This window comes from Primulina eburnea, chromosome 15 (assembly GCF_022965805.1).
Source record: "Primulina eburnea isolate SZY01 chromosome 15, ASM2296580v1, whole genome shotgun sequence".
NCBI classification, from domain to species: domain Eukaryota; kingdom Viridiplantae; phylum Streptophyta; class Magnoliopsida; order Lamiales; family Gesneriaceae; genus Primulina; species Primulina eburnea.
In genome coordinates, this window is record NC_133115.1 from 29,553,637 (window position 1) to 29,579,065 (window position 25,429).

Genomic DNA, 25,429 nt, shown 5'->3' on the forward strand with positions numbered 1-25,429 from the left:
TAAAATAGTTCCAATATATTAAATAATCATATTTATATTATGTTATAAATTATTATCTTATAATTATATAATATATACCAAAACTTATAAATGTGGTCAAATATTTATTGTGCTATATATATTTGTAAACACTAAATCAAGGTTCCCACTTTAAATGGTTGGTAATACCAAACAAACATTTAAATGGTACCAATAAATTAATATTATGATATATTCATATATAATAAATCAAGGAATCCAAGTTAAATGGTTGGTAAAACCAAACTAACATTTAAATGGTTCCAAGAATTTAATATTATAATATATTTATATATAATAACTCAAGGCATCCACTTTAAATGGTTGGTAATACCAAACTAACATTTAAATGGTTCCAAGAATTTAGTGTAACATATAGCAACAATAAATCAAAACTCCCACTTATAAGTAGGGTATAAAAATGCTTAAAGAAATAAATATAACATAAACAATAAATAATGATTAAATAATATAAAACATAGATTCTTACCTTATAATAACCTTATTATCATGCCAAGAGCTTCACCTTATCATCTCAACTTTAGGAAGTTAGTTATTCATTATTCAAAGTGTAAAACTTTGAATATGAAATTAACATGCTAATTATATTTAAATGAAGAAATAAAAGAAAAATATAGAGAGAAATATTATGAACTCAAAGATTTGTTCATAGAATGAGGGATCTCTCAATACATTACAATGCACCCCTATTTATAGCCAAATTTGGGGAGACAACCACAAATAAAATATTATTTTTTACACATAAGTCTTCCTTGGTGTTCCAAGAAATTAATATTATATTACACATCACTTTTGAAAATTTTCTTCTCCGAATTTGCTTCTTCACATAAAATGAAACATGTGGATAATTGAGTTGTCTAGTTGTGGTATTTTTTTCAGAATATTTGACCAAGTAATTTGAGAGATATGGTCAAAATACTAGAGCATGGTAAAACTGCCACTCATTTGGTAACTTTAATTGTTGCTTAATTTGATCCCACTTGTGAGAGAATTTTTATCTCATGCTTGACAACAATATTGTAGATATTATAATCAACTTTCTACAGGTCCAAGAATCATCTTAATCTCATTTGCAACGCCAAGGTTATTCTTATTTTATCAAACCTGTAAAAAATAGTAAAAACTTATAAATACACAACAAACTTATATTTTATACAATTTATTATAAAACATATAATATTTAAACATTTAATAAAACAAAAACTATATATTTATATTATAAAATATTTAATTAATGTACAATTTTTATGTTTATCACACCTCCCAACCAGCTTATTGCTAGTCCCTAGCAATTTAAGCGTTAATAGCAATATAAAACATATTGATTAATTTAAATAGAAATGTAATCAGAACTATCTAAATGTTTAAATTAAATTTGAAAACTGTCAAAGTTATATCAAGATCATCATAATTATAATTTATGAAATAATTTGAGATGATTAATTCAAAGCTTATTTCAGGTAGTTAAATGTACACGGCCTTCAGAAATTCCTAGTAAGAGTCTCAACTCCACAGGTTAATAAATGTTTCAATTTATGGCAACGATTTCTCTCATGGAGTTGGTATACAGATAAATGCTCAGAAAAATGGTTTACAGAATGCAGACAGACAAACGAGCCAAACTAATCAAAAGATAGGAAATCCATTGATTTAAAATCCAGTTGTTCTTATTATATATATATTTTTTTCCTGATTATTTTTTTTTTACATCATGGAATCAAACTAAGTTTATGCTTCTTGACCACATATTTATTTAATTTGTACAATGTATTTCTCTCTCTCTTTCTTTTTTTTTATTTGTATTTTTATGAGAGAAAAATGGGTCGCAGCATATAACTTAAATTACATAAATCTTCAACATCTTTCTTTCTTTTTTTTTTTCAGGAAATATCAATTTTTTTTTTCAAAATAAGAACTCAAGATCTAAACAATTGATAGCCTCTCCGATGATCAATAAAGGCTCGCAAGCTGTTTTCTCAATCCTCTCCACTCACTCACAAAATATGTGTGAGTTCAAAAATTTTAGGCACTCTTATAAGGTATATCTTGGGCCATATACTTTAATACCTAATTTTATCACAATGGTTAATCACTCAAAAAGATTTCGTAAATCATATTTTTATATTGATCAGAATATTAAAAATGACATTTTTTCAAATAAAAATTTAAACATTCTTAAATAGATTAATGCATGTTCTAATTTAAATCTTTCAAATATGTAATGTATGACATTTTTGCAAAAATTACTAAGGTACAAACAATAAACATGGTTTTATTTTAAAATAATATTTAATTTTTTTTAAAAATTTGTTTTTTTTTTAAATGTGTTCTCCCCCAATCAGAATATGACATTGTCCCTAATGTCAAAATAGCTATTAATAAAGAGTACATAATGAAAGGGATATCACCTAGAATTTTATTGAATATAACAAACTGAAACAAACGCAAACAAATCCACGACTTTTGAATCAATTATCCAACTTCCTTTTCTTACTGCTTGATTGCGATCAATTGATCTTTGTTATCATCGGATCAGGCTTATGAACAAAAGCTTCCAAATCATCAATTAATTGATCGATAGTCGAAGCACAGATGAGCATCCGTCGTGAATTTTCTGAAATGAAATTCTGTTCCACAGCTTTATCAAGAAATGTCAACAAACTGTCATAATAATTATTGATATTCAACAAGCCCACAGGTTTATTATGGATATTAAGTTGTGCCCAAGAAACAGTGTGAAAAATTTCTTCTAATGTACCAAAATCACCTGGTAGTGCGATAAAAGCATCAAAATTTTCAATCATTTGAGTGATTCTTTCATACATAGAAGAAACTTTTAATTCCTCCCCAATCGTAACACCTGTAATATTTCCTTCAGCTAAAGCTATAGGAATAATACCCAAAACCTGACTACCTCCAAGATGAGCAGATTTTGAAACAGATCCCATTAACCCAATATTATCTCCCCCATATACCAAGTGAATTTTTCTCTCAGCCAATATCTTTCCAAGATTATTCGCTGCTTCTACAAACACTTCATTTTTTCCAAGACTCGACCCACAAAATACACAAATATTTTTCAATGTTTGTGTAGAGGATCCAGCCATGTTTTTACCTTTTTTTTTCTGCGAAAATAGAGAGAAAGATGAGAGATTTTATAGGGGTAATATGTTATCATGACAAAACTATGGGTCACAGCTGTAAACAGAATAAATAGTAAAAAAATAATGACACACATGCTTATAAACAGTAGTGTGATTGTGGCTCACAATTTTCCTCTGGTTTTACGTCCAGAAACGTCTTCAACGCCTTCTATGAGTCGAGGATATGCTTCCCATCCAATTTTATTATAAATTGGCAAACAGGGTCTTTTTTAGTCAGATTCCCAAGACTATGACGCTCATCTTGAAATTGTTTCCATAAACGGAGAAGTTCAATATGCACATGTCCTACTAGAATGCGTCTCAAGAGTCAATAAGATGTTATCTAAAGACTCCTTACTCAGCCCATTCTTAATGAAATCAATTTTATCTTCTCTGTTATTGGAAACACATCCCAAAGATCTGCATCGTTTATCACAAGTCCATCTTGCACACTTATGACAAACCCCTAAACTTTTTGCCCTTCGTTTTTTCGCATAAGTGCTTTTTCCTAATCCAGGCAAATATCGAATGAGCAATGATTGTGGAACTTCTCCTCCTAATCGGACCTTAGCTTCAATTACAAGACGAATATCTTCTGGAATTCTTTTTTGCATTAGCAATCTCAATCTTTCACACCTTCCTGCATAAATTTTTCTTAGAAAATTTTCAGAAACAGAAGGAAAATATTTACAAATTTTTGAGAGAATTTCATCCATTTTGGAAAGAAAAGAAATGATTTTTTTTTTTTATTTTTGTATCAGCAATTGTGGAAAACTGATTTAACCGACTATGAGAGTCACGGAGTACCGTTATCCGCCATTTAACCGGGAAAATAAAAAGATTAAGGAAACCTGAAATAAAAACAAACAAAATTAAATGCAACATAAAAATTTAAGGATCAGAAAGGGAAATAAACTATTCTTGAAAGATTTCATTTTCCAAAAATGGTTTAAGCCTTTGTCCATTCACTTTAAAAACATCACCATTTTTAGGATTTTCAATATCCACAGCTCCATAAGGATACACATGCTTTACAACATATGGGCCTGTCCATCTTGATCGTAATTTTCCTGGGAATATGTGAAGTCGAGAATTATAAAGCAAAATTTTTTTACCAATCTCAAAAGATTTTCTAAGAATTGTTTTATCATGAAATGATTTGATTTTTTGCTTTATAAATCCTTGAATTCTCGTACGCATCATTTCTAAGTTCATCAAGTTCATTAAGTTGCAATTTACGCAATTTGTTGGCATCATCCATGCTTGAATTTAAAGTTTTGATCGCCCAATAAGCTTTATGTTCCAATTCCACAGGCAAATGACAATGTTTTCCATAAACCAACCTATAGGGAGACATATTCAATGATGTTTTAAAAGCTGTTCGATATGCCCACAGTGCATCATTAAGTCGCAGAGACCAATCTTTTCTATTTGAGTTAACAGTTTTTTCCAAAATTTGCTTTATCTCCCTATTAGTTAATTCAACTTGTCCATTTGTTTGAGGATGATAAGGAGTTGTTACTTTGTGAGTAATACCATATTTTTTCATTAAAGAAGCAAATGGTTTATTAACAAAGTGAGTTCCCCCATCACTTATCATAGCTCGAGGGATTCCGAATCTACTAAAAATATTTTCTTTCAAAAATTTGATGACGATTTTATGATCATTTGTTCGACATGGAATTGCCTCTATCCATTTGGAAACATAATCAACTGCAACTAAAATATACAAGTATCCAAACGACGGTGGAAAAGGTCCCATAAAATCAATTCCCCAACAGTCAAAGATTTCAATTTCAATGATAGGATTCAAAGGCATCATGTTTCTTTTTGAAATTGCACCCAATTTTTGACAATTTTCACAGATCTTGCAGATTTCGTGGGTGTCTTTAAACAAAGTGGGCCAATAAAATCCACACTGCAAAATTTTTGCAGCCGTTTTCTTTGAAGAAAAATGTCCTCCGCATGCTTCTGAATGACAAAATTTAATGACACTACTTACCTCATTGTCGGGTATGCAACGTCGAAAAATTTGATCTGGACAGTACTTGAACAGATACGGATCGTCCCAATAAAAGTTTTTTACCTCATTCAAAAATTTTCTCTTATCTTGGGAACTCCATTGCGGTGGCATTTTTCCTGTCACAAGAAAATTTACTATGTTAGCAAACCAAGGTGTAGTAGTAACTGAAAATAGATGTTCATCAGGAAAATTATCGTTAATTGGTGTCATTTCAAAAGATGATCCTGTTACTAGTCTCGATAAATGATCGGCTACGACATTCTCGGTTCCTTTTTTATCTTTGATCACAATGTCAAATTCTTGGAGCAACAAAATCCATCGTATCAGTCGTGGCTTTGCATCCTGTTTCATCAACAAATATCTAATAGCAGAATGATCAGTAAACACAATAGTCGTTGATCCAATCAAATAAGAACGAAATTTATCTAATGCAAATATTACAGCAAGTAGTTCTTTTTCAGTTGTGGAGTAATTCATTTGAGCATTGTTTAAAGTTCTACTTGCATAATATATCACATAAGGCTTACCGTTTCTTCTTTGACCCAGTACTGCACCGACTGCATAATCACTCGCGTCGCACATGATTTCAAATGGTAAAGATCAATCAGGAGGTTGCATGATAGGAGCTGATGTTAAATGTCGAATGATTTTATCAAAAGCATTTTGACATTCTTGAGTCCACTCAAATGCAGTGTCTTTTGTTAAGAGGTTACAAATGGGTTTAGAGATTAAACTAAAGTCCTTTATAAACCTCCTATAAAATCCAGCATGTCCCAAAAATGAGCGAATTTCTTTAATGGTTTTTGGAGGGGGTAAATTGGCAATGACATCAACTTTTGCTTTATCAACTTCAATTCCATGAGATGACACGACATGTCCCAAAACAATTCCAGAAATAATCATGTAATGACATATTTCCCAATTTAAAATAAGACCTTTTTCCTCGCATCTTTTTAAATTTTTTTCCAAATTTTCAAGACAATTATCAAATGTATTCCCAAAGACAGTTAAATCATCCATGAAAATTTTCAAACAATTTTCAACCATGTCGCAAAAAATGCTTAGCATACATCTTTGAAATGTTGCTGGGGCATTGCATAATCCAAATGGCATCCTTCTAAATGCAAATGTTCCAAAAGGACATGTGAATGTAGTTTTATCTTGATCTTCGAGTGCAATGAGAATTTGATAATAGCCTGAATATCCGTCAAGAAAACAGTAGTAGGAATGACCAGCTACTCTTTCTAAAATTTGATCCAAAAAATGGTAATGGAAAATGATCTTTTCTAGTGGCATCATTTAATTTTCTATAGTCAATACACATCCGCCAACTAGATGGGACTCGACTTGTTAACAATTTACCTTTTTCATTTTTTATCACTGTGATGCCAGATTTTTTTGGAACTACTTGTATTGGGCTTACCCACTTACTATCAGAAATATGGTAGATAATCCCAACATCAAGTAGTTTGAGAACTTCAGTTTTCACAACATCTTTCATGTGTGGATTTAATCTCCTTTGTGGTTGTTGAGATGTTTTTGCATTTTCTTCTAAGTGAATTTTGTGTGTGCAAATTAGTGGATTAATGCCCTTCAGATCTTTTAGTGTCCAACCAATTGCATTTTTATGTCTTTTAAGCATTTCAACTAATTTACCTTCTTGATCACTTTCTAGTTTGGAAGAAATTACCACTGGATATGTTTCATCTTCTCCAAGAAATGCATACTTCAATTCTTCTGGCAAGGGTTTTAACTCCAATATTGGTGGTTCGTCTTTGTTCTCATATTTTGCATCAAATTCTTTCTCTGATCCTGTTAACGAGTGATACCTGATAAAATCATCAAGATCAATTTCAATATTTTCTTTAACAGTTTCAATTGAACAAATATCTAATTGATCACGAGTACTCCCTTCTTGAATGTTTTCTTCCACAAGAGTTTCAATAAGATTTTAATCTTCACTTTCATCTCCTTTGTCATGTGGTTGCTTACAAAGATTAAAAACATTGAGCTCCAAGGTCATGTTACCAAATGACAACTTCATTATTCCATTCCTGCAATTTATAAGAGCATTAGAAGTTGCTAAAAATGGACGACCCAAAATTACAGGAATTGCATTACAAGCTTCGATAGGTCGTGTATCTAAAACAATGAAATCGACATGATATACAAAGTTATCAACTTGGACCAACACGTCTTCTACCATACCTCTTGGCACTTTAACAGATCTATCGGCAAGTAAAAGTGTTACCGAAGTAGGTTTTAACTTGCTTAGATTGAGTTCTTGAAAAACTGAATATGGAAGTAAATTCACACTAGCTCCAAGATCAAGCAAGGCTTTTTTAATCTTTCGTTCTCCAATAATACATGAAATAGTCGGACAACTAGGGTCTTTGTATTTCAAAGTATTATTATTTTGAATGATTGCACTTACTTGTTCGGCTAAAAATGCTTTCTTTTTCACATTCAATTTTTTTTTCACAGTGCACAAGTCTTTCAAAAATTTAGCATATGATGGTACCTGTTTTATTGCATCTAATAAAGGAATATTAACTTTTACTTGTTTAAAAATATCATATATATCAGAATTCAAATTTGATTTTTTTGTATTTTTCAATGCATGAGGGAATGGTGGTGACACTATCTGTTGAACCTCCTCTTCTCAAGTTATGGGTTCCACTTCCTTATCCTTTGGAGTTGATTTATCATCATCTTCACAAGGTTCAAGAATGGATTTTTCCACAACCTTACAACTTCGAAGGGTAATAACAGATTTTACCTGATCTATCGGTTGAGTTCCAGAAGTTCCAGTTTGTGTATGATGATCCTTGGGATTAGGCAGAGGTTGTGAAGGAAATTTACCTTTTTCATGAACATTAAGTCCAGATGCAAATTTAGCAAGAGTATCTTTCAAATCTGTCATGGTTTGAGCAGTTTGAGTATTGATAGACTCTTGCTTTGCAATGAAAGAATTCAATGTATCTTCCCAATTTCTTTTCGGCGGAGGAACATAAGGTGCATAATTTTGAAAATTTTGTTGATTTTGAAAATTTGGTTGCGGAAATTGTGAAGCATTATCATTCCTCCAACTAAAATTTGGATGGTTTCGCCAACCTGGATTGTAATTTTGAGAAAATGGTTCAAAATTTGGCCTTTTGAAATTGTTCAAAACATTGGCTTGTTCATGGAGACATTCTTTAAAAGAGGGCAAAGTGGGACAATCTTTTGTAAAATGATCACTTGTATCACAGATGTGACACGCAATTTCTTGAACAGATTTTAATTGACCATTCTTTTTCAATTCAAGTGCCTCAACTTTTCTTGCCAAAGAGGTAAATCTAGCTTGAAGATCATGTTCATCTTTGAGAGTGTACATACCTCCACCAGATGTAGGAGATTGAATCTTGTTTGATGGTTCGATTGTACCTATAGTGTCCCAATTTTGAGCATTTTCAGCTAATGAATCGAGATACTCAATTGCCTCGTTTGGATCTTTATCTTCAAATGTTCCATTACACATAAATTCAACCATTTGCCTATCTTTAGATGTTAAGCCTTCATAAAATTGAGAAACAACTCTCCAAATTTCAAAACCATGATGTGGACAAAGATTAAGCAATTCTTTGTATATATCCCAACACTGATAAAAAGTTTCTCCTGGTTTTTGAGTGAAAGTGATGATTTGCCTTTTGAAGGAATTTGTTCTATGAGATGGAAAAAACTTTTTCAAAAATTGTTGTTGCAATTCATCCCAAGTTCGAATGGATCCCGATCTAAGATTTTGTAGCCAATTTTTAGCTTTATCTTTTAAAGAAAAAGGAAAAAGCTTAAGTCGAATGGTGTTCATGCTACAATTTAGATCATTATATGTGTTGCACACTTCTTCAAACTCTCGTAAATGCATGTATGGATTTTCAGAATCTAAGCCATGAAAGTTGGGTAAAAGTTGGATAATATCAGGCTTAAAATTGAAATGAGATGCATCAGGGGGAAAAACTAGACATGAAAGTGCACTAGTACGTGTAGGATTCATGTGATCTCTAAGTGTTCTTCGTCTATCATGATCATGTTGAGATTGAATTTCATCTTCATTTTCTTGGATGGGTTCCTCCGCCATGTTTTGTAAAAATAAAGGGTTATTTCGAATGAGTCGACCACTAAGTGTACGTGACCAAATGCTCATACAAATGTAAATGCAAAAGAATAAAAACACACAAAAGCAATAAAAATTCAAATAAAGAAAAATAAACTATAAACAAAATTAAATAGACTTGAAATTAAATTATACTTCCCCGGCAACGGCGCCAAAAACTTGTTGCGAAAGTTGAGGAACTGGCTTCAGTTGAGGAAGTCATTGAATCGATTGTCCCTACTGTCTCTACTAATCTGGAAGCAGCACCGGCTACTTCATTGCCCCCTTCTGGTTCTCCTAACCCAGGGCAACAAATAGCAGAACCAGATGCTACTTCTTTACTGCCGAATTTAGAGATGTTTTCTGCTGCTCATCAAGCAGAAATGAACATTCTTCTGGAACAGCCTTCTGCACCTTTTACTGAAGCACCTTCAGATTCACAGGTTGTTATTGCACCAACGGAAGAAGCTTTGGCCTCTGACTTGGCCGTTCCTACTGAAGAAATCGCTCTTCCCATGATTGCTGTTGAACCTACTGTTTCTGCAATTCCTGCAGAAAGCACAGCAGACCCTGCTCTTTCTACTGCCTTGATGGATGCTAATCTTGTTTCTACTGCGTTGACTGTCTCTCTTCCTGTTTTGACTGAGACGAACTCTCGTCTTTCTGAGATTAAACAACGCATTCTGGCGCGAACTCCCTCCCCGGAATCAGATGCATTTAACCTGGAACATCAGATTCAGTTTCTACAAACCGAACTCAACAACATCTCTGATTTAGTGAAACATATATCTTGTGAAAACATTTCGGAATTCAGTGGTGCTCAATCTTTCAGAGAACGAATGGGCAAACACATCTATAACACTAAGGAGACCATGGACAAGATGTATGCTGAGACCGTCGTTTTCAGACAAGCTATCTCAAGAACTCACGGCACCATCATGCTTGCTCAAAATGATATACTCACTCGAATCACTGAGCATGATGATCTCTTTCGATCACTCTCTACTTCTGTGGAACTTTTGGATGCCAAGATTGACTCTCAAAATCAATTTATCACTGCATTAGATAAGCGCATATCTTCTCAGACCCCGTATCTGGAGATGCTAACCGATGGCATTCAAAATATTTCCGGCAGACTGAATGATCTCTTTACCCATGTGGTTGCCGCTGATGCCAAAAAGGGGGAAGAGAGAGCAGCTAGAGAAGATCAAGCATGAGTTAGGCAAACAGAAGATGAGGCTGAACCTTCTAACAGAAGAGATCAAGAACCTCAGAATGAAGAAATCATTTACAGGGATATTGGAACCGATTGATTTGTTTACTTTGATGCTTTATTAACATTATCTTTTTTGTTTAAATGATTATCTGTTTTACTTAACGACTTTCTACTGTTTAGGTTTTGGCATCACCACAAAGGGGGAAATTGTTAGACATGAATTTTATTGTGGCGATGATAACTAAAACCAGTAGACCAGCAGACCAGAACAACAGAATAACTTATCAGTAGCTGTTGTTCTAGTAAAACTAAACCAGTAGAAAAGGGATATCAATACAAAACCAGTAGAGAACGTTTTCTAACGTTGCTATCTTAATTGTTACCGTTAAAGAGTTCCTAGTACTAGTATTAATTGCAGCATTAAATACTATACGGAGTTATTTAATGCATATTACCCAATTAAGTATAAAACAAGACTGATTGTTTTATAGCTTTTCTGCAGGAACTTTTTTCGGTAATAAAGCTGATTGTATCAGTTATCTGAAGACTTCTCTGATTGTGAACGTTGAACTCAGTCGATTATATATACTTGGATCAAATCCTTGTTCGACATGACACTTCGCTTATTATCATTTTCAAGGAACAAAGCTTCTCTCTTATCAGACGAATATCAAAATTCCTTGAGCATTTAAAAGTTCAACACAAAGAAAAGTAGCACACGCTTCATAGCTTGTATCTGATCTTTTAAAAGATCATCTTGTGCTACTAATTCTTACACTCTTCACAATCTTTACATCACTTATACTTTATCAAGAAGAGTTGTAATCTGAAAAGAGTCTTTTCAGAACTGTGTGTTTCGTATTTTTCGTAAGTTGAGAAACTAAGAGTTTCAGTAGGCTGAGGTGTAAGTCCTTCTGAAGTGGGTGTGTACAAGAGTTGTACTGTAATATCCAAAGTCTTTTAGTTATACCTTCTGGAAACAGAAGAAGGGGAGACGTAGAAGAGTTTATCTTCGAACTTCCATAAACAACTGTTGCCTACTGTTTTACTGTTTTCAACCACTTCATCAGATTGTTTCCGCACGTTTTTATTGTAATCAGGTGAAAGTATTCGCACAAGATCAACTACTATTCTTAACAGGATTTTAGTACCTCATCAGAACGAAAAACGAGTAGAGTTTATTCACCCCCCTCTAAACTCAACTTCGATCCTCAACAAATACAATATTTAATTAGTTTATTAAATTTTTCTAAAAATAAAATTGGTTGAATGTTAAAAGTTATCACTACAACGAGGTTTTCCAATGGACATTAAATTATCATTTAATAATCATAAATTTTTTTTTATCTCAAATGCATATTATTTAAATTACCTTAATTTGAAAGAATTAATGCATTGTAGTTTTCTTCCAAACCCATATGTATATTGTATATCTTGAATTGTCTTCTTAAAAATTCAAATAAGATAGCACATGAAAATTAAAAGAGATATATCCAAAAGAGTTTCAAATGGACATTAAATTTCTATCAATAAACATATATATATTATACTCAATAATCAGAAATGTTTGACATCCAATGTATGCAATTCGAGATTTCTATAATTTGAAAGAGTTAATGTATGATATAATTCTGTCAAAAACATCCAATGTATAATTTTTGTCTCTTGGGATGTCTTATTTGAATTTTAAATTATAAATAATGCAATATTGCATATTATATTAAAAATCAATTTTATTTTATTTATATTACTAAATTTATCTACTCTAAAATTGAATTATGAAATGACTCCTATTTTCAGCATCATATATGAATTGAATCCTTCCAAGATGTAATGTTCGTTTAAATTTAGATTTGTTCCTACATATGGAAACAACGAGAACAACGAGACATTAAATTTGAAATATGTCACGATCGAGAAGTAAAAAATATTATTTTTCTATTTGTACAAAATTTTAATTATTACGTATGACTAATGTGATAATTTTCTTCTATATTACAAAGCTCGCGGATACATGATAGTATACAATATCCCGTAATGGAAATGATTAAACAAATTCTAAAGAAAGTACGCATCTTATTAGAAGACACCTTATAAAATTTATTGACATTATTTTGGAATAAACATAATAAATGTTAATACATAACTTTTCTGATTTATACATAATTTACTTATGATCACATGTTTCATTTTTCTTTCGAAATAATAGGCTGTTGTGTATATTATGAAGAGATTTTGTAGATAAAATCACCACCTATTTGGATTATCATTCAAATGTGTCAAACACGTGTCATGTCACAAAATTGTTTGTGAATGTGGATTTTGACGAAAATACTGAATTTTTAAAAAGTTGTTTCTCATTAACTTTATTGAATGTGATTTAAATTTTTTCCATGATCAAAAGGCTATAATTTTTTTCAAGAGGCTATAATTTTTTTTTGATATAGGAATATTAAATTTGATGTTCTTTTAAAAGATAAATTATATTTAAGTATCATCATTGATTATATCATTCTATTTAATTTCAATTTTGTTTTTAAGTTGTGTGTTATTTTTATATATTTAATTTTTACTACTCTATATCATATTAAATAAAATATAAATTTTTTAATATAATATTAAGTTTTTAATTTTTTAAAAAATATCATTAATTTTTTGTATATTAATTGCCAGTGAAATGTTATTATTATTATATATCTTAATAAAACTTTAATATATGTATCTTAATAAAAATTTAATATAAATATTTTAAGATTTTAAAAAATAAATAAATTGTTAATCAAAATTTATTCATCTAAATAAGTGACAAAAAATTGAATTTTTTAAAAATATTTATTTATTATTTAAAATTTTGATAAACAAATAATATATGATTTTTAAAATATTTTGTTTTTTGTTTTTATTAATAACATTTTTACTTAGACAAAATAAATAAGTTTATTTAATGATAGAATATTGTTATTATCATTTGAGTGTTATCTCAAATTATATAAATATTTTGATATGATAACTTTTTATAATAATATGTAAAATTTAAATATATTCATTATATTATATCAATTATTTTAAATAATTATTCAAACATTAATATTTACTAATCGTTAATTATATAAAACAACACTATTGTACGGGTGAAATACTAGTTTATAAATAAAATGGAGATAGAAAATTTGATATATCTATGCCTATGGAGATTTAAAAAAAATAAAAAAATTAATTAGTATATAAATACAAGAAAAATATTTAAAAATAATAATGAAATCCTTTTATTTTTAAAACAAAACAAAAAGGACGGCCATAAACCTCTCGTTCGGACTCAAAAGAGAATTAATTCTAGTGCAATAATAATTGCAAGTGAATATCATATTTTGCACATGTTAATTAGTTTAGTGTCATCGCACCCACAGACGACCGTCGTCTTTACTTTATTATTACTTTTCATTTTCTATAACCGGTTAAACATTTATTAAATGAATTTGTTCCCATAATAGTCGATTTGGGTTAGTTCCGTCGGGTTGATTCACTTCGCCACACAAATAAGTTGGTTGACTTGAAATTTTTCAACCCATTTGTTTGTATTAATTATTTTTTTATAAAATTTAGAGATGTGAAATCAATAATTAGAAATTTTATTGATATTTTTTTATATATATTTATTTATGAAATGAAATTTTTAGCTAATCATAATGATTATTTATTTATTTCTTATTTTTGTGCCGACGCAGCCCTTTTAACTCGCAACCCACCTTAAGTTGAGTTGGTGATTTCCCAGTCCATTGGAATGACATGAGTTAGCCAGTTTGACCGTTGTAGTTTGATTTTTTTTTTTTTCAAAATAAATTTAATTAAATCGTAACCGATTATTTGTTTTCATTACAATAATCTTATTCATACATGGGAAAAAGAATATTCGCACCACAGTTGTATTTAATTATTATTTTTCTAGCAACTTATTGAAGTTCTCCATGATTAATCTCCATTTTGAGGGTTGGTGCTGCTAATACGGTGGTTTAGGCATATATAATTACGTTTGGTAAGTCAATTTTTAGGCTTACGACTTTTGTGCTATTCTCTTTATGCGTTTTTTTTTAATCTAACTCGTGTTATGTTCGATCGTTATTTGAAGCGAGAGTGATCTCCTTAGATGCACCCTCGAGTAAATTCGGTCCATCGTCTATATGTGATGTTTAATTTTATTTTTTTGACCGGAAAACTCGTATCACTTTTATAAGAACAAGCATTCATGGATACTATATTAACTAATCAAGAAGAAAATGAAGAAAAAACAAATTGGGCTAAAGTGTGTGCAACAAGATTAAGTCGCATGTGTTTGAGGCTAAAAACTCTTTGTTCCACGATTCTATGTTATCAAAATTAAGTTTTAATATCGTATCTTTAGTTTTATTTTATTTTATTTTTTATAATTTTATTTATACAGATGAAAGGAGCATGCACGAATGAAAAATTTGGAATAAAAATATAATATATATAGTCAACAATTTCCCATATGTTATTATATTTCCAGTAATATTATAGATATATAGACCTCCTCCGTCTTCAATGCCGTGACTCACAAGAGCGCATATACACGCAGTGTCTGAGTTTTTTGCAGGAAGAAAATGGCTGGTGCGAGTGTGTGTGAATCCATGGAAGAGTTTCTGAAGCAGTGTGAACGGTCCGGAGACTCGGCGTACAGTGCGCTACGATCACTCTTGGAGAGACTAGAGGACCCGAGTACCCGAACCAATGCTCGGATCTTCCTGTCGGATCTCCAGAAACGGTTCGCATCTGACGGAGCCTCTCAGAGTTGCCTTCAGACTCACCATTTCCAAATTCAAGACATCTACCTCGATCAGTATGAAGGTCAAGCACCTTTTCCACATTTCAAATTCAATTGCTTATGTTTTTTTATTATTGGATGATTCTGTTTGTTTCTAATGATTTGATGGAAAGTTTCTTGTTGGGAGGTTCAAACAGGGAATTAACAGAATTTTTGGATGGTTTTACGGTATTTATGTTTTGGATTTTATGTCTCATCGTTTAAGATAGTAGAAAGTGCGTACTTTAGGAAAAAAGCGAGCAGAATGTTTGAATTCCTTGTAAAATTTCATGATGTTGACCTATGGTTTATCGTCTAATTCGTAGTTTTATTTTGGATTATATGGTAGTACAGTTTATAAAACGTCGGTGATCAAGTGCCAAAAATTATCCGTTTTGATATGCTGACCAAAAGCTTTTCGGCTATTTGGTTCTGTTTTGGAGTTTCTGGGAAAGACTTTAGAGAAGATATTTTTGGCAATATTTTCGTGGAATAAGATTGGTCGTTTTTTGGATCATAGATAGAACTGTTGAGTAAGAAATTATTGGATAAAGTTATTTAAAGTTAAAAATATTATTTTTAGGGATATAATTTAATTAAGCAGGCAAAAAGTGAAAAAAAAAAAAAAAAAACTTTATCCCATCAATTATGTTTTGAGCGATCATTTGTTCTTTTTATTTTGTTTGAACAAATGAAAGAAGTAAGAGGAAGCAGTGACTTCAAAGTCTTAAAAGGGATACATACGTTACTCGAGTTCGGCTTAGGCTTACTACGAGGAAGGGATTCAGAGAATGCAGTTATTAGTGGTTTTGTGGGTTAGTTTGAATATTAGGTGATTTCTTGGTACTCTTAGTATGTGTCTACGACAATCAATCCACATCTTGGATTGCTTCGAATGAGTTCAATTGCCAACTTTTATTGCTCCGTCCATATATATCTGACCTTTATAGGTTCCTTTTATGATATCAAATTCCACTTAATAGCAGACTGAAATGTTTTTGTAACAGTTTTTACTTCTCCCTATTTGCAGAACACTCTAGTAGCATTTACATTTGTGTATACTTTATCACAGGTTTTCAGAAGAGAAAGAAACTTAAGATGATGGTCATACCAAGCATTTTTGTTCCTGAGGATTGGTCCTTCACTTTCTACGAGGGACTGAACAGGCATCCGGCCTCAACTTTTAAGGACAAGACATTAGCTGAGCTTGGTTGTGGAAATGGATGGATATCCATTGCAGTTGCTGAGAAATGGTTGCCTCTAAAGGTCTGGAATTATTTAATCCTTACAGTTTTGTGGTTGTGCATTTCATTTAATTTGTTACATTTTCATGCATCCCTTCTCCAGATATGATATACCTTTTATTGTGTTCCTCTCATTTTACTAAGACTTGATAAATAAGCCTGTTGAGGACTTGAATATCACTTTGCAGGTATATGGACTTGATATAAATCCAAGAGCAGTTAAAATCTCTTGGATAAATCTGTATTTGAATGCTTTGGATGACAATGGTCAACCCATTTATGATGCTGAGAAAAAAACTTTGCTTGACCGGGTCGAATTTTATGAATCTGATCTGCTATCTTACTGCAGAGAGAATCACATAGAACTAGAGCAAATCGTTGGATGCATACCTCAGGTGTTCTCATCAATTTATGAATGAAATTATTTACGCAACTTTTAGCACATTAATAAGCTTTCCTTGTCTGTAAAGTATTGCTCAAGTTTTACTTTTTCCGAGTTTATTCTGGTGATTAAAGGATTCTTCCAAAATTGTGTACTACGCAGATTCTTAACCCTAATCCTGATGCTATGTCCAAGATGATTACAGAAAATGCCAGTGAAGAATTCTTACATTCCCTGAGCAACTATTGCGCCCTCCAGGTTGGTGTGCTATGCAAAATATTTTCATTCTTATTGCACGGTATACTTGGGTTCTTCTTTCACTTACCAGCATCTAAATGCATCGTGATGAAGTATGTGATTCCATTACGATTGTGAATGTTTTGTTTAATACATGAATGTGCCACTAAGGCAGCCTAAGTGGTGTGTCTGAAGTTCTGTCCTCTGTCAATGTTGAGTGCTCACTCAAAAACTCAGGTTTTTTCGTCCCCTTGAACTTTGTCCAACTTTTTCTTTCCTGCTTTCTTGAAAACATTCACAAATCCAATTCTCAACTCAATCAGCACAGTCAGGTTATTTAATTTGCAGTTTAAAAATATTTGTGGTTGCTGACCTGCATCTTTGCAATTCTCATCTGTCTTATGTTCAAGACATTTCAGTTTGTTTTTATTGTTGGAACTACATGTAGTCTTATATGCCACTTATTTCATTCTAGTTCCGGTTCCTCACATTCGCAGAGCTTTTCATTCCATTCAAAATATGCTCAATCCACTGCTCAATGTCAAATACCTCACTGGTTTGTTGAGCTATTCTTTGTTGTCTTCAGGGCTTTGTGGAGGACCAGTTTGGCTTAGGGCTTATTGCAAGAGCTGTTGAAGAAGGTATCTCTGTTATAAAACCTCTTGGGATTATGATATTTAATATCGGAGGTCGCCCAGGACAAGCTGTATGTAAGCGTTTGTTTGAGCGTCGTGGCCTTTGTGTTAACAAGCCATGGCAAACTAAAGTTATCCAGGTGATAAAATAACTTTAATGCAATACCTATACCCATGAAATAAACACATTTTGAAGATCTAATGTTGCAGGCTGCTGATACAGATATTTCAGCTTTAGTTGAAATTGAAAAGAATAGCCCACACCGATTTGAGTTCTTCATGGGGCTTGGTGGAGACCAGCCTATTTGTGCGCGCACTGCATGGGCCTATGCCAAAGCTGGGGGTCATATGTCAGCTCCGACAACCTAATCAGGTATGGAAATTTAATTGTATAGATGGAAATCTAATTGTATAGATACATCTTGAAACTCGACAAAGCGATAGGGTGCAATTTGGTGAAGAAACTAAGAAAGTGAAAGACAGTCATTCTGTTTCTCTGACAGGTTAAAAAAATTTTCGAGTTTCTGAGAAATGGATTCAAAGATATCAGCAGCTCTTTGGATTTGTCCTTTGAAGATGACTCTGTTGCAGATGAGAAGATACCATTCCTAGCTCATCTCGCTAATGTTCTAAAAGATATTTCCTTTTTCCCTTATGAATCACCAGCCGGAAGCAGACAATTTCGTAGTCTTATTGCTGGATTCATGAAAACATACCATCACGTACCAATTACTGCAGATGTAAGTGACTGTCAATTGCAATTGATGTTCTAATTGACTGTCATTGAAATAACTTAAAAATTGATGTTCTAATTGACTGTCATTGAAATAACTTAAATTCAATCACAATATTTATGGCTATTTGCCTATTTCTTTCTGTAAGCCTTTTGTGAAAACAGTTCTTAGGTCAGTAGTTAGACCTTCTTTTACTTGTATAGTCAGTTCCACTTTTCCACTCATTACTTATGAAGGGAAAAAAGCGATTTCTGTTGTCAAACAGAACAAACACTGATACCTTATTTGAATTGATCAAAGATCGTATCTCTTTGTCAATGGGGGTACTCTCATTCATGCCTTTTGTGTAGTTTCTCAATGTGTCAATTAATCTTCTGTAAATCTTCTGTAAAAAATGAGAAGATACCATTCCTAGCTCATCTCGCTAATGTTCTAAAAGATATTTCCTTTTTCCCTTATGAATCACCAGCCGGAAGCAGACAATTTCGTAGTCTTATTGCTGGATTCATGAAAACATACCATCACGTACCAATTACTGCAGATGTAAGTGACTGTCAATTGCAATTGATGTTCTAATTGACTGTCATTGAAATAACTTAAAAATTGATGTTCTAATTGACTGTCATTGAAATAACTTAAATTCAATCACAATATTTATGGCTATTTGCCTATTTCTTTCTGTAAGCCTTTTGTGAAAACAGTTCTTAGGTCAGTAGTTAGACCTTCTTTTACTTGTATAGTCAGTTCCACTTTTCCACTCATTACTTATGAAGGGAAAAAAGCGATTTCTGTTGTCAAACAGAACAAACACTGATACCTTATTTGAATTGATCAAAGATCGTATCTCTTTGTCAATGGGGGTACTCTCATTCATGCCTTTTGTGTAGTTTCTCAATGTGTCAATTAATCTTCTGTAAATCTTCTGTAAAAAATCTAAGCCCCTTAGACTGATTACGACAAACATTGCTTTAGAGGCTCTTACCTCAATTTTAGGATTGCCTACACCAGTCGTCTGCCATTTTGGCTTTAAGGTCTTTATGGACAGAGTCTTTGCCATTGATATTGTTCGGGTGCAATAATTGTCATTGTTGATAGAGCGATCGAACCGTGGCGCTTGGACTGCTATATGATTTAAAATATTTGAGTTTCCACCAGCTATAGCTTTTGGTAAAAGCGGCAAGCGTTTGGTCTTACAATTGATATTAGAGCTAATGTCAAGGGTTCGATTCTTATTGATTGCAAGAAGTGTTGTAATTATTGGGATGAAGATTGTTGGGGTGCAATAATTGTCCATGGTGAGAGAGTGATCGAACCGTGGCATTTGGACAGCTATACACAGTTTAAAATATTTGAGTTGCACCGTCACCATTTCGGTAAAAGCGGCAAGCGTTTGGTCCTGTATATATACTATCTTCTGAATAGCTTTTCGACTTTGATGTTCTTATGAAAATTGACGTTGTTTATCACAAAACAATATATAAATATCTGACATGACATTCTTTGCCTTCTTTTTTTGGGCTAGAATGTTGTTGTATTTCCATCGAGGATTGTGGCAATTGAAAGTGCTCTTCGATTATTGTCCCCCCGCCTCGCCATTGTTGATGAACAATTATCACGACATTTACCCAGGCAATGGTTAACATCCCTAAATATTGAGGTATGGTTATTTTGAAGTAATTTCGTGCAATTATGTTAGTTTCTGATTTTATTATATTCAATTAGCGATAATCCCAATCTATAAGTCAGCATTGTTTCATTCTGAAAGGGCCTGTGTGATTGGTCCTTTGAAATATGGTAATGCATCAGTTAAGGGAGTCAGGGAAATAGTACATACTAGTCCTTGAAGAGAAGTTGTTCCTGATTGCTGTCATATTCATGAAGAATAAAGGTTTGTGAAGACTTTCTAGGCATGTATTGCTGATATGCATGGCCATGTCCTCCGAATGACACTCTCATTCTTTGTATTTCCTGTGCAGAATATTTTCTCTTTAAAAATGTTGACCACCTAATTTTTGGCATCGGCAGCTCTCAAATTTTCTTAACAATTTATCTTTCGATGTGAATCTTGTCATTTTGTGCTTCTATATTAAATTTCTCCATACATGATTTAGATATTTTAAAATTTTATTATATAGGCACCTGATCATACTTTCTTTTGCTACTCGCCAAGATATACATGCATAATAAGATATACGTTTATTTATGGTCAGAGTGGTGCTCTGTCTAAATTTAAGTTCTGAACTAGTTTATTCAACATCTCTCCTTGTTAAAAGATTGTTTTGATTTCTCGTGGACCTCTATTGCATATTTTGTTTATAGTGCTTTGAGACTATCCCAATACGTTGAATTATGTGTCAGAATTTTTTCTCTTCTGGTATATATACTTAAAGATAGATAGAAAAATACCTGGGGACATTTAAACAGACAGCATGATAGGCAGTTTCATGAACTCATTCTAGATGTTTGTTCAAGATGTTTTAAGCACATATGTGAGCATTTCATGTGTTGCCTAGTGAAAGATGGTAATATCTCTGATATGTTGTACATTTTTCGTAGAGGACAAAAACTAGTAGAAATGTTGAGGAAGAAATCACAGTCATTGAAGCACCTCGCCAGTCAGATTTGATGGTAGAGATGATAAAAAAATTGAAGCCAGAGGTGGTCATCACTGGGATAGCTCAATTTGAGTCAGTTACCACTTCTGCATTTGAGCTTCTTTTAGATATCACCAAAGAAATAGGATGTCGTTTGTTTTTAGATATGTCCGAGCATTTTGAGTTATCTAGTCTTCCCACTTCCAATGGAGTCCTGAAATATCTCGCTGGAACTCCTCTTCCATCACATGCAGCAATTGTCTGCGGCTTACTGAAAAATAAGGTGTGTGTATTTAATTTTCTAATATTAGGTAATGGGATTTTCTCGAAGTCCCGGAGCTAGTCTAGATGTAAAAGTATTTACGTTAAAAGATATTTTATTAAGCAGAGATTTTTTCAGTGTGTTTTTTTGAAAATGATAAAACTAATTTTCTGTTTAAACATAATAGAATAGCAATTTTTTTACTATCATGTAAAGAGAAGTTGATGCACATGCCTTTATATCACATAAGCTATTGAATTTTAATCGTTTCAAGCATTTTTGTAAAAGTTAAAGCTCTGTCAAACATCATTTTTTTTAAAGGGCTTCTTCAGAATTTTTATTTCCTTTTTTCAAAAGAGCTTTTCCGTCAAAGCCCTCAGTTATGCATTACACTGAGCTCTTTGGAACAATTACTAAATCTCTTTTATTATAAACTGAATTTTAAGCTCATCCCCTACCTTTTTCTCTTCCTGCTAGGTTTATTCGGATTTGGAGGTGGCCTTTGTGATAACAGAAGAAGAGACAATGTTTAAAACACTATGCAAGACTGTGGAACTTTTACAAGGAAGTACAGCCATAGTTAGTCAGTACTACTATGGTTGTCTTTTCCATGAGCTTCTGTCTTTTCAACTTGCTGATCGACATCCACCTGCTCAGGTTAGGTGGTCAACGTATTTATCTATTCTGCCGTCGAGAGGTCACGAGTGGTCTTGTTTATTATCAAACTTATCTGATATTGAATCTCAAGTGATGATTAAGATACTTTCAAACCATTTAAAGCCTCATTAAATTGTCACACATTACTATTTGAAGATAAATGGAAGAACAAAAATATGATTTTATATTTTATTTCCTCTCCGCATTTTATCTAGATCTGTAATGCTTTACAACTTCAAACAATTATCTCGGTCTGAGATATTTTTGAGACTGTGCGAAAATTTTTGTCCCAATTTCAGGTTCTATGATGTGATCGAGCATCTTATTTGCTGATGAGAGAGTTATTTCAATAGATATTCATGTCTAGTTCATTATAAAAATCTGCTTTATTAACTGTTTGCTTGATTCTTTACTCCCATGCAGCGAAATGCCAAGCTTACTAGAGCTTCTAAGGTCAATCACTTTTCCAGTTCCACAATCTCAGTACTCGATCAGGCCGAACTGGCAATAGACGAACTGGAAAATTCTACCCTGGTCCATATGGATATCGATCAAAGTTTTTTGCCCATAATAACCCCCGTAAAGGCTGCCATCTTCGAGAGTTTCGCCAGGCAGAACATTACAGAACCCGAAATTGATGTTGCACGTGGCTTAAGACAATTAATTAGCAGTAATTATGGCTTCCCATCCGATAGCAACACAGAATTTATATATGCAGACTGCCCAGTGCCACTTTTCTGTAAGTGGGTGCTCTGCTGTGTTCACGAGGGCGGTACACTGTGCTTCCCTACTGGTACCAATGGAAATTATGTTTCTGCTGCAAAATTTTTGAATGCCGAAATTGTTAATATTCCTACAAATTCAGAAGTAGGTTTCAAGCTGACAGAACAGACTCTTACAGACGTTTTAAAGACTATGAATAAACCATGGATCTACGTTTCTGGTCCAATAGTCAATCCCACTGGATCGGTTTACAGTAGCAAAGAGATAAATATTTTGTTATCCATTTGTGCTAAGTTTGGAGCAAGGGTTATGCTAGATACTTCATTCTCAGGGGTTGAATTTAACTCCAAGGGTGTAGATGGCTGGAATCTGAGAGCTACTCTGGAGAAACTTTCCTCTACCGATCCAACATTTTGTGTAACACTACTTGGAGGATTATTTTTTAAGATGCTTGGCAGTGGGCTTAAGTTTGGATTTCTTCTTATAAATCAGCAATCTGTCGTGGATATATTCCGTAGCTTTGCAGGATTAAGCAAACCTCATAGCACTATAAAGTATACAGTGAAGAAATTGTTGGATCTTCAAGAACAGAAGACGGGTGATCTGCTGAATGACATTGCAGAGCAGACTGAACTTCTGGGAAGTAGATATAAACAATTGAAGCAGGTATAATTTATTCTCGATATCAATACTACCACTTAGTGTGACTGTTGAAAAACATGATCGAGTAGGGATAATAGTTTTCGAAATATCTTCATATTTCACATATCGTACTTGCAAAAAGCATACGTAGGGGGAGCAACAATTGCTAAAATAAATTTACACCTTGTTGTTATATTCCTTTTCATAAGGCAACGGATACTAAACGATACGATTGATGATAGAGTGGAGGTCACGTATTTGGTATGTAGTCGAAACACAAATATTAGAGCTATTTTATTATTTGAAATATTATTTACGTCTGCCATGACTTAATGGTTGGCGTTTGGTATTGTGATATACCCCAAGTAATAAATCTTATCAAAATTTGGTTTATCCCTGGACATGCCGTCTTTTTATCCCATCAAAACACACACGAATATCGTTTCAGCATGCAGCAATTGCACCACATATGGTTACATTCGCCTGCACCCGTAGCACTTTCTTATGCAAATTTTGTGATTTGTGGCATGACAGACACTCGAATGTTGTGGTTGGGACGTTCTAGAAGCTCATGGTGGTGTCTCCATTGTAGCAAAGCCTTCTGCCTATCTTGGCAAGACTATCAAAAGTAACAACTCTTCCTATACTCGGGAAATCAAGCTCGATAACTCGAATATCAGGGAAGTCATGCTCAAGAGCTGTGGTTTGTGCATCAATGGTGCTTCGTGGACTGGAATCCCTGGTTACTGTCGCTTCACATTCGGCTTGACAGACAGTGATTTCCAGCGTGCATTAGATTGTATCACTAAATTCAAAAGCTTAGTAAGTAACTAAACTATTCTCTGGAAGTTAAAAAAATTCTTACCCACCTCAGAAATGATTTGTGTTTTTTCACAACTTGATTGTTGTGAAATACGTTGTCCTGTATTGTGTTTGTGCAACAAAATATGTTGTGAAATAAAGCATGTATTTGAGGAGGTGAACTGAATGTTATTTATTTACAGTTTGCCACATTCTGTGATCACTTCTTCACCGACATTGTTTTTCTTAATTTTTGTGTATTAATATTTCTGTTTTATGCATGCCTGTAAGACAAATTGAACCCTTGTCGGTTTTTAAAACCCAACCAAACTGTAAAACCGAACCAGATCGTAATTAAACTGAACCTCCTCTCAACTGGATATTACCATCATTGCAAGCCTTATTTAATAAATCGGATGACAATCTCTTTTATGATTTGGGAAAATATTTTTAGGGTAAATATTTTGTGGATATAATTTGTGAAAAGAAATATAAGTTTGATATATTTTTAAGAGGATACTTTACAAAAATGTTAAGAATTTTTTTTTTTTGCTAAATGTTATGAACTTATAGCTGAATTGATTTTTTTGGGATATGAATGGTACTGAGAAATTATAAAATTTAAAGAGTAGGTCTCTTGTGAGACGTTCTCACGAATCTTTATATGTGAGACGGGTCAATCCTATCGATATTCACAATAAAAAATAATACTCTTAGCATAAAAAATAATATTTTTTTCATGGATAAAAAATAATACTCTTAACACAAAATTCGTCTCATAAAATACGATCCGTGAGACCATCTCACACAAGTTTTTGTCAAATTTAAAACATATTGGATTTGGTTAAAATATAATACCATATAATTTTTTATAAGTTTTGAATATTTGCATTGCTCATGATAATATTGGAAGGTATAAAAATCGATCAGTATATATTTTGGGGCAAAGAGATTTGAAATTAATAAACAATTTTTTAAATTTGAAAGCATGTTTCGTTTTTCTTGAAAATATGAAAAATTCACTTAATACAGAGTGTATTGATATTACAAAGATGATATATATCAGCACTAATAAATTTCATCGATACAAATATAAAATGAGACGCAATGATACCATAATTTCTAATATTGTGAAAAAAATTACAC

The 25,429-nt window shown here is 32.6% G+C and overlaps 2 pseudogenes; one reads left to right on the top strand and one right to left on the bottom strand.

Annotated features, from left to right (window-relative positions):
• Positions 1 to 2,443: 2,443 nt before the first annotated feature.
• Positions 2,444 to 9,322, bottom strand: LOC140814228 (uncharacterized; annotated as a pseudogene).
• Positions 9,323 to 15,074: 5,752 nt separating this feature from the next.
• On the top strand, positions 15,075 to 24,506 carry LOC140813593 (methionine S-methyltransferase-like; annotated as a pseudogene).
• Positions 24,507 to 25,429: the final 923 nt, after the last annotated feature.